The 12,279-nt window shown below is 36.0% G+C and overlaps 1 long non-coding RNA gene across 1 annotated transcript; it reads right to left on the reverse strand.

The window, feature by feature from the left end:
* Nucleotides 1–768: 768 nt before the first annotated feature.
* LOC149786948 (uncharacterized) lies at nucleotides 769–11,602 on the reverse strand. The gene is made up of 3 exons (XR_016425238.1): nucleotides 11,367–11,602; nucleotides 3,085–3,261; nucleotides 769–1,158 (listed from the first exon to the last, which is right to left on the reverse strand). It is a non-coding gene; the product is annotated as an uncharacterized LOC149786948 (long non-coding RNA).
* Nucleotides 11,603–12,279: the final 677 nt, after the last annotated feature.

Below are 12,279 nucleotides of genomic sequence, written 5' to 3' on the forward strand. Positions count from 1 at the left end.
TAAAGTTCAGTCATTTTTACTTTGCTTGATTCATGCGTGGACAAATATTAAACATGAATACATGCAGTAAAGTTTTATTTTTAAATGGGTTTAAGTATTCTTGATGTCTAATTCTCATTGTGTATAAGAAAGGGTCAGCATTCTTGACATCATTGATGATCAGTTCACCTTAGTAAATTCCAGCAACTGCATGCTTTGAAAACATATTGGTCCCTTTTGCGAGTTCGTTAGATGTGTGTTTTAAAGAAATAGAGTTAGATCAGAAAATTAGAATTTGGAAACATTCAGTGGGATGTTTATGATAAACGAGATACATGTATACAACACATATTTTATTGCTTTAGAATGGTCATACTAACTGTACATTATACGAATTAAAAAAAAGAGATGAAAGATTTTTTGCCAAACATTGATGGAAAGCACAAAGCTATCAGACCAGTACAGCTTGTGGTTGGTTCATCTCAGTTGTGTCGGCAACATAAGATTATGGGGTTTGGTACATAGTTATAATGTTTCCCGTCAATGATGATTTATTTCTAGTTACTTTATATTTCTCGTCAGGGTAGATACTTCTGTAATTACAATTATTCCCGCCTATGAGGTTTCATTTATTGAGATAACCCCTTTCTAAGAGACAAAAGGTACATAAAATAAAATATCAATGACTAAATGGACTAAGTTAATCTTACTGTGGTAAACCTCGTTTTATATCAAAAGGCAATTAATATAAGTATAAACGCAGATTAAGGCAGAAAAATACATTACACATTATAATGTATGCAATCCTTTATTGTCAGTCAAATTTTATATTTAACATTTCCAGCTATATGCTAAATTTCAAGTTTAAATTTGTAGTATATTACGTTCATCCTTACACGGTAGTAAGATATAGTATATGTTAGATATTTGCTGTAATTCATCGTGATGGGGCATATGTTATCTGAAAGGATTAAATGTGCCTCTGACAAATAAACCCCAGTTCTTTAGCGCAATTAATGTTCGCAATTTTTCCGTAATCAGTGTAAAGACAGGATTCAGCTCCAACATTTTGTGGATATCCGAAGTGCCAAGTTATATATGATGCTGCCGCACCATTCCACCCCTTATAAACTGTATTTGCATCCACGCCTCGAAGTCCAATCCAGAAAGCAATTTTCCCTGTAAGTATATATATATATATATATATATATATATATATATATATATATATATATATATATATATATATGAATTTCAGTCTATATAAGATTTTAATGATGGATTATGTGTCACATTATTCAGGACCAGCTTGACACAAATGATCAACTATACACAATAGGAAGTCCCTGTGAAAACCCTATATAGATGTTCTACATCACGAGTAATTATCATAAATATATGTATCATTCAGTGTTGATGCACATACAAAACATTTTTACGATAATAGTAGCATTATGTGTTGATGCAGTTACAAGGACAAATATTACAGTATTAGCATAATGTGTATATATCAATACAAAAATAAGCACAATAATATTATCTTTCTCTGTTGAAGTAATAGCCAATAAAATATACGGTACCAAGAGCTTTCTTTGTTGATGTAACTGCATCTAACATATATGGTAGCGGTATCAGTGTGTGTTCATATAATTGCAACAGAAAGATAAGATTGTATAATCATTCTGTGTTAATATAATCCAGATAAAAATATATGTTAATAATATCATTGCACTGATGTAATTACTTTTGTGTTGATATACTTACTGATACAAGATATGAAAGTATTTATAATTGTTTGCTGCTGTAACTACAAGGAAATCATGCAAAAGAAATATAATTATTTTATAGTGTACTAAGGAAGAAGTCATACCAAAGTCGTAGCATTCACTGCAGACGTAATTACGATGAAAACATATGATAGTAATATCAATTTTTCATGATGTAAATATATCCTAGAGCTGTATTAGAAATAATGATGTTTATGAGTTCATAACAGGAGATTGTGAATAAGATTGTTTAATCAACTTGATCTAATAACGTAGTGTATTCGTACAACAGTACACTTGTTCATCAGGAAGCTTCGTCATGTAAGTAATGGGACTAACATAGTATTAGCTGAAAATCATATCCCTGTTTATCTCCCTTTGGTATGATCCTTTAAGTAATGGAACGATAATATCATAACATGTCCTGAAACTGATACCCTTTCCATCACGATGCAGAATTCAGTATGATCAGCGAAGTCCTAAGACTATAATATACGCTGAAATTTACCAGCGTTTTCTTAGAAAGCAAGCGTTTTATGTTATTGTCACATATATGTAATAATTTATTTCTTTCCCAGAGAGATTAAGTAAACTTAACTTGACTCAATAATGTCCAAAGAGTGCCCCGTGTAAATGACACTTTAGGATTATCAAGTTAATTGTCTTGTATTTGGAATTGGTATATTGATACAGACAGAAGGTAGTTCTGAAGCATCAGCTTTTCAATATTCGACAATATTGTTGTCCTTAATTTCCAATAAATTGATTTAGTTGACCATGAGTTTAGAGTACACGTACGTAGATTACTGGGAATGATAATAGTAACAGTTTATTAATTGCATACTCCATGAAGGCAAACGTGCTCTGACTTTTTACTAATTTGTTTGAAACAATAATCCAAAATGTGCAGTATAATTCCCAAGTTGTCAAACTAATCCAAGAAATAAACTTAAAGTTAACGTGTTACTTTACGCAACCGTTTAAAAAAAAAAACAATTCCACTTTATGACTTGGACATTGTTTATAGATTTGACCACAGAATACTGCGGCTGGAATAATTTATTTTTGCACAGAATCATATCGAGACCTCATTTAAAATTGCTGACTACTTACTAGATGTTAATAAAGACTTTTTCATAAAATACAAATAATCTTAATATTTATAAGCATTATACAATGATGGAGCAGTTTCTTTTCTGCACACAAATGATGTTACAGGCAAGCATTTTCTATATGGAAACATTATTTTGGTTATCTTGCGTCGACGTATGAAACTGTAACTTGGAAAGTGTTTGACTGGTATATCACTTTAAAGTAAAACGCAATAGCAGATTGATACCTGTCGTCAGCTTTCCGAAGTATGTTGGTTCAGTGTTTTTCCTTATGCTAAGCAGCTTGGCTCCCTCTGTTTCACATGAAGTCATTGCGTCAGTGTAGTTCTTCAGTGTGGTGTGAATCTTATAGCACAGTTCAATAGTCTGGATGTATATATAGTCTCCATCACAAATCTGTGGCTCTGCACGCAAGAGAAAAATCAAAGTAAATACAGTTCACATATTATATGAGGTATTATATGAGGGTTTACTACATTTGAATGACATTAAATGAATTGCATACTTTATTCTTTGCGAATTGCAGCTGACAGAGCATACATGGTAATGAATCAGACTCTCTTAAATGTCCCTAACTGAAAGCAGATCTATGAGATTTATATCGCTGGATAGAAAAGTAAAATTACATGCAACAAAACAACACAGTAATTTTTTTAGAAATAAATAATAACACTATATATATATATATATATATATATATATATATATATATATATATATATATATATATATATATATATATATAAAGAACACAAATAACATGCTAAGAAAAATCCTTTCAAGTACACTTGATCCAGCAAAGGTTCACGTGTAGCAGGGATTAATTAAGATAAATGCAGTAAACTGCCAACGAACTAGTATCTAGCTAACCAGAGCGTGTCGACTGTTTAATTAGTCTTTTTCAAAGGCAAATATAAAACATAGGCAAGACAAACAAATGAAACAGACTCCAACTGGAGTCCCCAAACCAGGAAAGAAAGGAATCTTACTGGATAGGCCGCCGTAGAACATTGAACCCAAGTGTTTTAAACCAAGAAGACTAGAAAAAGACAAACATACACAAATAAAAATATATTTTGCAGCCGACAGATTTTCTTTTAAATAGTTCTCTAAATTTCCTTAACAACCCATGACTGCTAAAACAATGAAATATCCGGGATATATATTTCGCTTACATAAATTTATATAAAATAACATGTCGTTATGGCTCATCAATTTCAAGGTCAATACAAATATGTTGCAGTATCAGCAACAAGCTTAAATAAACTAGTTGAAACATAACAAATTTAAAAGGTTGAATTCCTGTAGGAACAAACATGTAAAGTTTCGAAACCATGACCGTTTTTCAGTTTTATTTGTTTGTCTTATCAATGTTTTGTATTTGCCATTGGCAAATACTCATTAAGGAATTTAAAGCACAAAGGCTAGCTAGATAACTTGTTTCGCACTGTTCGTTGTCAGTTAATGGCATATATATATATATATATATATATATATAGAGAGAGAGAGAGAGAGAGAGAGAGAGAGAGAGAGTGTGAGAGAGCGAGATAAACTCCAAATTAATTTCAGTACATCCTAATCGTATTAAACTTGCTGTTATGTATACGTCAGCAAGAACATTACACTCAATGTTTCTTTGTTTGTTACATATAAAACAAGTTATTCAGAATCTGATATCTGTGATAAAGGGCGTTTCTCTAATGTATCCCTGTATTTTCCCACATAGCATAAGAAAAGAAATCATTCATCTAACATTCTTTCGCGATTGCGAAATTACAGAGTAGCCTAAATAAGTTTCTGTTTTAATAATGCCGATATATATTTCAAGTTTATACTTTAAAGCGTAGCAATTGTTGCTTCACTGCCGATTTTTTTTTCTCCAAGTATTATAATTGCATATTCCCTACATGAATCTAAGTAGCAGTTAACAAGGACATTACCATTATTATATTATTATAGTCTCCTCAGTTATTCGATGTAACATTCAACCAATAGTGCATTACAATCATATTATGCCTCCAACCTCCTCCTTTAGTCAATGTAAAATTTTACCAATAGAGCAATACGAACATGATACTCCTATACTCCAAGCTCTTCCGTAACTAAGTGCAGTGTTGTAGATGTTCAAATCAAACAGTACTTCTATTTATTGATTATGGCGTAAGATTTCATACCTTGTATTCCAAACCAAATATTGCGTATAATGAACTGGACGAATTTAGTCTTTTAATTGTCGGAACTAAATGCAAATAATAACCACGAGGAAAAGAACTATGCAACCGGTTTGTGCTAACTACTCACCGTTTCTTATTAAAACCGCAATCCTATTCATGCCCTTGGTGATAAAAGTAAGATATACGAATGTGGATTTATTATCCTTGTATTTTATTGTGGCAGCAGCTGGGAGTAAAGAAAGCCCAGTCTCCCTTGAGGTTTATGTTCTTCATTGAACCAGAAGGTGAAGATATAAATGTCTGAAGGAAATACTGCGGATATCAGATATTGTACCTAACAGCGTAGCTGTACACTTTGATCAAAATAAAATAGTCCCGGATGCGTACCTGACAAACCCCACAAAGAATTGTTCAATTCTCCACATGATCATTCGTGAGGCCAAGGAACTATTTTCACTCGCACAAGCAATCCCGCACCAGTGTGTTATAGTCAGGATAGTCGCAACAGAGATTCCGGATTGGCAATGTTATACCATTTTGATAGAGAATGCGCATTATCTGGCAGTAACATCGTTTCTTTCAGGCACAAAAGAATATGCTTTGTGTGGAGCCAGGAAAACTCGCCAAGGTCATTTCTTAGCGCGTTCTATGTCAGATAAATATATATCCATTTCTTTCAGGACAAGCTCATCCAACTCTTATGTGCGCCTATCCGTTTCAAACTCATTGTCGGGGGTCCTGCGTATAGCTCCAGCAATTAGACCGAGTTTTTGTTTTTATGTTGGGTCAATCAGTATTGAAGAATATGTGACCGCAACTCCATAGCAGTTTTGAACTCGAGACGCCGAGAAGGACGATCTCATTCACGCATTCGATCTACCTCTTAATTTGTATTTCTCTTGAATACTTTATATTCACATTATTTATAGAGAACATTGCTTTTTCTGTTTCGTTATTTTAAATTCATTATGTATCGACCCTATTAATCATCAGCTCTATATATGCTACAGCCATCTTTATAATAATGTTATTCTTAGTTGTAAACAATACTGTGCATTGAAAAGTGAGGTAATAATAATACTAATACTATCACGAACAAAACGACTGGCTCAGGAGCTTATGATAACACTGAAGCGATATTTACTAGCCCGCGATGCGGCGAAGCAACATTTACAATGTCGTCGCGAAAGCCTGGAAGATACCACTGCTGGATTCGAAGAAACATTTGCCCTCTTCATGAGGCCCACGAACGAAATCGACACAGCGACATTGTGTGTGGAATTGCCAAGCGCCAGCCAATACTTGCCAGACACAAAAGATGTAGCATCAGCAGCCACGCTTGAACTTGGTGTGACTGTAATAACAACCACATTGACATCAGGTGGCGCCCCAATAGGAGTATGTACCCGGGCAAAATCGTTACTAGCTGGAGCTGTTTCCGGCTGGAGTAATTTAATGTCAGTCAGGCTCACACGAAAATTCAAAAGCACATCCCGTAAAAGACATCCGCGGCAGGGAGCCTGCACGGATTTACACAGTTGTATCAGCTGGACATTGGCGACGGTGGGATTATCACCGATAAATGTAAAGCATGTCCGTCCAAACTTGAATATTTTAACATGGAAGAAAATAAAACATTGTAGTGAGTAAGCTAGCTGGCCAACAACAACAACAACAACAACAACAACATACAATATTTTTGGACCTACACTATCTCCCCCTGCGGGTCCGGGGTTGTAGAATTGGCCCGACGTGCCTCGCTACTTGTCGTAAAAGGCGACTAAGTAGAGGCAACCTGTTTGCCGTGGGTTGCGTCGCGTGTCGGGGGAGGAAAGGATCCTGGTAGTTGAGCAGAGCCTTTCCATGCAATACACTACTTTGGCCTCTACTTCTCTTAGACGGGTGGTCGGGATGGGCGCGGTTCCGACAAATCAGCTGGTCACGCCGAGCCCTAGGAAGTCTTTATTAACTCTCTCACCTTCTTTATCTTTCTCCTTGTATCTCTCTTGATTCCACGGTTGCCCCTATATTCTAGTCCTTTTTCTTTCCCTTTTTCAAGTCTTAGAAGACTTCCTGGAAGGCGGTGGATTAAAGGGTCAATCGGGGGGTAATTTTACCGACCTTAGAAATTGGCGATTTCAGGGTCAATTAAAGGTAATTTTATCAACTGAGTATAGCATCTGTGTATCCCTGGCACTTAAAAAGTGTCCCTTTGTTGGGCTCCTTGGTGGGTGGGGAGCATGGGTGCTGAATTTTAATTAAGCCAAGATGGAAAATCAAAAATATTAAAATAAGCGTTCCAAAACGGGAACTGACTCAGATGATGAACCATGTAGTGTGGAATCCTTTCCTCGCTTCATGGTCATCCAATCAAAAGATGAAATCAAATCCCTAGCCGCACTATCGCCATTTATAATCGAAAAGACTATACTTGGATTAGTCGGCAAACCAAAAAGCATTAAAAAGATTAAATCAGGTGGTCTGCTTGTGGAGTGCGAACGTAAAGCACATACTGAGAACATTAAAAAAAAAAGCTATTTCATGACATTCCAGTAACATGTTTCGCACACACATCACTTAATACATCAAAAGGCGTCATTCGTTGCCGTGACCTAGCTGGAGTCAGCGACAAAGAAATCGTCGAGGGCATGAAAAATGAAGGTGTCACTGCAGTCCGCAGAATTAGTATCAAGCGAAACAACAATCTGCAGGACACCAACACCATTATACTCACCTTCAACAAACCAACGGTACCTAAAGTTGTCAAAGTTGGCTTCCTACAAGTTAAGGTTGATCAATTCTCGGCTTGTCTGGTACTTGGAAACTAGTAATTTAATATCTCCTTTCCAAAGTGGCGTTCGATATGTCCGGAGCACCAACGATCATCTGGTTAGGCTAGAAACATTTATTCGAGATGCATTTATCAAGAAAGAACACTTAGTAGCGATTTTCGTCGATTTAGAAAAGGCCTATGACACGACATGGAAGTACGGATACTAAATGACCTGCACGATCTAGGTCTAAAAGGCCGTCTGCCTTCTTTCATATCCAACTTTCTCTCCGACAGAGAATTCAAGGTACGAGTGGGCTCTTCTCTCTCAGATTTGCACGAGCAAGAGATAGGTGTGCCCCAGGGCAGTATTTTATCTGTGACACTTTTCAATATCAAAATTAATAGCATCACCAAGTGTTTGACTCCTGGTGTAGATTGCTCGCTCTATGTTGATGATTTTCGCATATGTTATCGATCGAAGCACATGCATACAATTGAAAGACAACTTCAGCAAAATATAAACAAGATTCAAAGTTGGGCCAGTGCAAACGGTTTCAAATTCTCGAAGTCCAAAGCAGTATGCTTGCATTTCTGTCAGTTACGAAGACATCATGATGAACCTCACCTCACGCTGGACGGAACACCTATTCCAGTTGTTGAGGTAACAAAATCTTTAGGTGTTATCTTTGACAGAAGACTGACTTTTATTCCACACCTAAAGAACTTGAAAGCTAAATGCTCAAAAGCACTTGACCTACTTAAAGTAGTAGCGCACACTGACTGGGGTGCTGATAGAAAAGTCATACTCAATTTATATAGAACGTTTATACGGTCCAAACTAGACTATGGTTGCGTTGTGTATGGTTCAGCCAGAAAATCATATTTGAAAATGCTTGATCCAATTCATCATCAGGGAATAAGACTGGCTCTGGGAGCATTTAAAACATCCCCCTGTGAAAGCCTACTAGCTGAAGCGAACGAACCACCGTTATCGCATCGTAGAGAAATGCTTTCCGCACAGTATGCTCTCAAATTAAAATCAAATCCTCTGAATCCTGCTTTTTCGGCTGTTTTTCAACCCAAATACAAAACCTTATACGAAAACAAACCAAACATGTTACCTTCCTTTGGCATTAGAATATCGTCCAGCCTTGACATTACAAAAATTAATCTTTCTACAATTCAGAAAACGTCCATCTCTGAAACACCACCCTGGCTACTCAAACAACCGAAAGTACTTTTTACGCTACACGATGAAAAAAATCGGAGAGAAACCCTTCTGTCTTCCACAACTCTTACCATGATCTCCTCACCGAATTTAAAAACTACACAAGACTTTACACTGATGGATCCAAGGATGAGGAAAAGACTGTTGCAGCCTTTCTTTTGGAAATCACACAACGCAAGTTCGCTTACCAAATGGAACATCGACTTTTACAGCCGAAATCAGAGCAATGGACCTTGCTCTGCAACATATAGAAAAGAAACATATTTTAAACAGTATCAACTACTCCGACTCGCTATCAGTACCCCAGTCACTAAACAACAGAAAACTGGAGAACCCATTACTGAAAAACATACTCGTCAAAAATACCTAGCTGAGTGTATCCCACAATATAATATAATGTTGGTTACCTAGACATATTGGTATTAAAGGTAACGAAAAAGCAGATAGCGCTGCTAAAATGGCCCTTACTCAAGAACAATCTGACTTTAAAATACCGTACACTGATTTTAAACCTTGTATCAGAAAGTTCTTTCGTCAGAAGTGGCAGGCATCATGGAATAATGCCGTGAATAACAAACTTCATGCAATCAAGCCAACTTTAGGAGAATGGACTACTTCCTACAGAACCACGCGTAGGGAGGAGGTTGTCATTGCAAGAATCCGAATTGGTCATACTCATATCACCCACTCCCACATACTAAAAGGTGAAGACCCACCAGAGTGCGTTTCTTGCAATGAACCATTCACTGTTAAGCATTTTATGATAGAGTGCTTTGACCTGCAACCTACGCGCGATCGTTATTACATTGTGCATGACATGAAAGAACTTTTTGATACTATAAACATCACTCGTATTATAGAGTTCCTGAAAGCCGTAAATATTTACTCTAAACTCTGACTTTAATGCTATCACCTTGTGCAGTTTTTATGCAATATATATACCGTCCCATTTTAATACTTTTCATCTTTTTTCATTAACATAGAACATTTACATCTCCCGTTGATCGGGAAGCTTTATTTTGCACCGTTAACATCTTACCGTTTTTCATTTCAACCATGTGTTCTTTTATATCGCTGGTTAATATAGGACCTTTTATAATTTTTAAAAAAAAGAGTATACAAATAACTTTTTGTTTGGCGCTAAATAGCCTAACAGTGCTGATGCGCCGTTAAAAAAGTCAACCAATTAATCAACCTACACTATCGTGCCCATTTTACTCAAAAAATCCTCTTACTTTTCGACGATTTGCAATTGCCGATCCGATTTAGCTCTTATGTTGTCAACGTCACGTACAAACGGAACTAACTCCTCCACGTTTCTGTCAGTCTTTCACACGGCGTTTTAAATTTATTTGACATTTCTAAGTTATTTTGACAACGTACATCATCCGCTACTAATAAAGGCTAAATATTTTCATTATTCTCATCAATTTCGGATATGATCAGCAGTGGATCTCTCTAGTAGGATATGTAGTGGTTTTTTTTGTTTTTGTTTTTTTTATCGCGGGCGTCAATCGAACTTTATATTGTAATTTCTAATGTTAGCCATGTGTTCTCATTAAGCGGTAATAAACTGTAAATGATATATCAAGTAAACAGCGCGTTAGATCAGTGCGGCATACGCTCTCCTAGCATAATCAGATATACAATAAAAATACATTTCATTCCTGGGCCCGTTCACCCTGTTTCAAATGAATGTCCTTTTATATTTATATTTGATAGCGAGCAGTCCTCCTGAGCCTCGTGTAGGCCAGTATGTTCAGTACTGTCAAATATTCCTTACGATTACGACAAACGAAATAGATTATAATAACATGACTTTACTAACCACACTGATTAATATATTCAGGATGGTGTGTACTAAGTGCAGCGCACTCAATATGCATAATGTTTGTCCTGGATGATATAAAGTTTTACCACACCCAGGCATCAGGAGTATTTTCTTCTTCTTTTAGTTGGTTTCGCAGGGTATTCTTGAGCTCTTAGGGGGTAGCGGAAGCTATGATGGGGGGCTGGTTGCCTTCCATTAGAGATATGAATCGTGATCGAGAAAATAACCTTAAACATGGGTGGCTTCTCCCACTCCTCTGACTCTTTTCGAAATGTAAATATGTATTTTTTTGGTAAGCATATCTGTGTACATTTTCATGCTTGTTTATTTTTAATTAAACATTGCAAATTGACAGATTGCTGTCGTCAGTAAGTTATTTTGTTTAGTTCATTCATCCACACTATACATACTCGTACATTTCTTAATCATATATTATATTGTTTCAGTTGTAATCGATAAATAAAGATGATATTGTTTATGTTATTCGTCTATATGTTACATACGTGTGTAGTAGTTCCATCCTTGCTGCATTGCGTGACTCACAGGGAGACCGCGTTTGTATGACTGAGACCCCATACAGTTTTTCATTGAAGGGTGGTGGAAGAATGACCTGCAAGATGGATCCATTCCGCAAAACAATGCACAATCGATCAACGGGCACTCATTTTTCTCCCACAATATAGATGATGAGTCGAGGTTGCTTTCTGAATCATGATCTAAGTTCCAGTTGCTACATCTACTCATCGAGGTATCTGTAGATGAAAGTAATGTGTTATTTATAAATTATCTAAACGAAACTATTTATGCAGGATCGATATTTATTGTTAAACGAATCTTTACTTCCAGTTTATATAGCTAACAATGCAGTCGTTGTTATGTTTAGTTTCGAGGTCATTTTCAATCTCAGTTCAATTATAATTGTAGAACAATGGAGAATTGTATTAATCTTTATCATTGCAATATATTTTGACTGATAAAGATAAGCATCTACTAAGTCAGTTTTTTCGTCAGTGTATAACATATTTGTTTGTTGCATCCTACTTGGCGAGGTACATAACTAACAGGAGACCTCAGCTGTTTTTTTCCTGAAATTTTAGCCTGAACTAGTTAGAAAAGTATAGTGAAGAAGGCTACACATCGCGTATTCAAGGCATATATACAACAACATAGGAACAAGTAGATACGGTCCGTTTCATTCCGAATTTTATTGTTTGTTTTCGAAACAATGACTCAGTATCTACTTATTGCTTGAAATATCTTGGAAGAAAATATATATGAATGTGGGACAACAATACATATATATATCTATGATAAATATAATTTCAAATTCTACTTGAGGTTTTTATCAGCAACGGTTACGATTCTTCGTCAGCGATCCAAACTGTATGTTCCGCTGTCGAACTTAGTAAGGGAACT

The sequence above is a fragment of the Sinohyriopsis cumingii genome, chromosome 12, assembly GCF_028554795.1.
Source record: "Sinohyriopsis cumingii isolate HCF-2022 chromosome 12, ASM2855479v2, whole genome shotgun sequence".
NCBI classification, from domain to species: Eukaryota; Metazoa; Mollusca; class Bivalvia; order Unionida; family Unionidae; genus Sinohyriopsis; species Sinohyriopsis cumingii.